Here is a 2,304-nt window from a genome sequence, read left to right on the forward strand (position 1 = left end):
AAGATCAATGCCTGTAGCTCAGATGGAAAGTAGGACATCAGGAAATGCTTACATATCTCCTTTCTTTCTCTTTCCGGTTCCGCTCATCCTGCAAACTTCAGCACCGGTGCAACTATTCCCACCCCTCTTTCCACTGCTCCCTCTGCTCTCCCCTACCCCAAGCCTCTCCCTCTCTATCTTCCCTCCACCCTCTCCCATCAATCTCCCTGCCTTATCTCCTGTTCTCCCCTTCCATCTTTTTCTCCTTTGCTCCTTCCTGTTATTGTATCGACTCCTCCCACCCTCCTTCCAATGCTCTCTCTGCTCTCACTCCTCTCCCCTAGCCCATGCCTCCCTTCTCTATATCTTCCTTCTCCTTCCTCTCTGCCCACCTGCCTTTGCTGTTCTCTACTTTTCCTCCCCTTTGTCTTGTTTATGCTTCCCCTTTCCCCTTTTCCTTTCCCTTACTTCTCCTTGACATCCCGTGTGTATTTGGTCTGATTGCAGTGCATGCGCTTCGAAGAAAAAAAAACGGTAAGGAGACTTTGCAAACATCGCTTTGTGCCCTATAATACTTTTAAAGGTCCTTGGTCAGCGGATTTGTCCGGCTGAGTTCGGAATTTAGCTGGACAAACCGCAAAGTGTTAAAATTGTGGGCCAATGAATGGCTAACTTACCTGGATAAAACGGGATGACTGGGTGTGGGGCTTATGTTTAGCTGGGTAGCATATAGTTTTCCCCCTGTCCGAACTCCAAACCAGAAATATACCTTGTTATATGCTCCTACCTTTACTTGTGTAGAGGATGGACAGTAATCAAATAGCCTATTTCTGTGGATAAAAGAGCACTTTATCCCCAGAAATGGCTTTCATTATTGTTCTCCCTGTATATAATGGTGATGTGCATTCAGCCTTACACAATTTAAAGTTTGAACCTTTCTTTAACAGACGAAGACAAGCCTGCATCAAAAATGACCGAGCGATTGGGAGTCAGGGTAGAGGTGGGTATTTTTTTTAGATTAAGGGACAGGCCCTTCAGTGAGGTTAGATCCTCTGGAGCTGCTCAGGGTAAGTATTCATGAGGCTTCTCAGTGCTGAACCGGCTAAGCTAAATTTGGGAATATTTCCAGCCACCAAGCTGTGATTGAAAATTTATCCAGTAAAGGGAATCAACTCTTGTGGTCACTTAGCAGCTCTTCTGAAAACTTACCCCTTACTTTGAATACAGAAATGGGCACAATTAACTTTGTGATAACCAATATCAATGCCTGAACCTCAGATGGAAAGTAGGACATCAGGAAATGCTCACATATCTCCTTTCTTTCTCTTTCCGGTTCCACTCGTCCTGCAAACTTCAGCACCGGTGCAGCTACTCCCATCCCTCTTTCCACTGCTCTCTCTGCTCTCTCTCCTCTCTTCTACCCCATGCCTCCCCCTCTGCATCTCCCCTCCTCCCTCTCCCATCAATCTCCCGGCCTTATCTCCTGTTTCCCCCCCTTCCATCTTTTTCTCCTTTGCTCCTTCCTGTTATTGTATCAACTCCTCCCACCCTCCTTCCAATGCTCTCCCTGCTCTCCCTCCTCTCCCCTAGCCCATGCCTCCCTTCTCTATATCTCCCTCCTCCTTCCTCTCTGCCCACCTGCCTTTGCTGTTCTCTACTTTTCCTCCCCTTTCTCTGTCTTGTTTATGCTTCCCCTTTCCCCTTTTCCTTTCCCTTACTTCTCCTTGACATCCCGTGTGTGTTTGGTCTGATTGCAGTGCATGCGCTTCGAAGAAAAAAAACCGGTAAGGAGACTTTGAAAACATCGCTTCGTGCCCTGTAATACTTTTAAAGGTGCTTGGTCAGCGGATTTGTCCGACTGAGTTTGGAATTTAGCTGGACAAACCGCAAAGTGTTAAAATTGTGGGCCAATGAATGGCTAACTTACCTGGATAAAAAGAGATGACCGGGTGTGGGGCTTATGTTTAGCTGGGTAGCAGCCCTGAAGTGAGATAGATAAACTTACTCCACTGTCTTTGGGTCTATACAGCGGGAACCCGTACCTGGGTAAGTCCAGCTAACTTCCTGCTCTCAGCACCGCTGAATGGACCTATTAGTTTATAAATATAAATGAAGAAACATTTTGTTGGTATTCAGGGATTTCACAGTGCTAATCAGTGATTTCTCAGAGACGAGGAGTCCCTCAGATCACAGGGAACTGTCTGCCCTCTATAGTTACCCCAGTGAGCCATAGCAAATGGTTTAGTCCACTCACTACCCTAAACTAGGTCCTCCTCTGGGAGGTGCTTAGACCTTAGAAAAGAGACCTAGAAAAGACAAAACAAT

At 46.5% G+C, this 2,304-nt stretch overlaps 1 long non-coding RNA gene across 1 annotated transcript; it reads left to right on the forward strand.

The window, feature by feature from the left end:
• The first annotated feature begins 390 nt into the window (after window positions 1-390).
• LOC115082719 lies at window positions 391-1,525 on the forward strand. Its single transcript, XR_003854233.1, has 3 exons — window positions 391-513; window positions 927-979; window positions 1,337-1,525. It is a non-coding gene; the product is annotated as an uncharacterized LOC115082719 (long non-coding RNA).
• The last annotated feature ends 779 nt before the right edge of the window (window positions 1,526-2,304 follow it).

This window comes from Rhinatrema bivittatum, unplaced genomic scaffold (assembly GCF_901001135.1).
Source record: "Rhinatrema bivittatum unplaced genomic scaffold, aRhiBiv1.1, whole genome shotgun sequence".
Taxonomy (NCBI): domain Eukaryota; kingdom Metazoa; phylum Chordata; class Amphibia; order Gymnophiona; family Rhinatrematidae; genus Rhinatrema; species Rhinatrema bivittatum.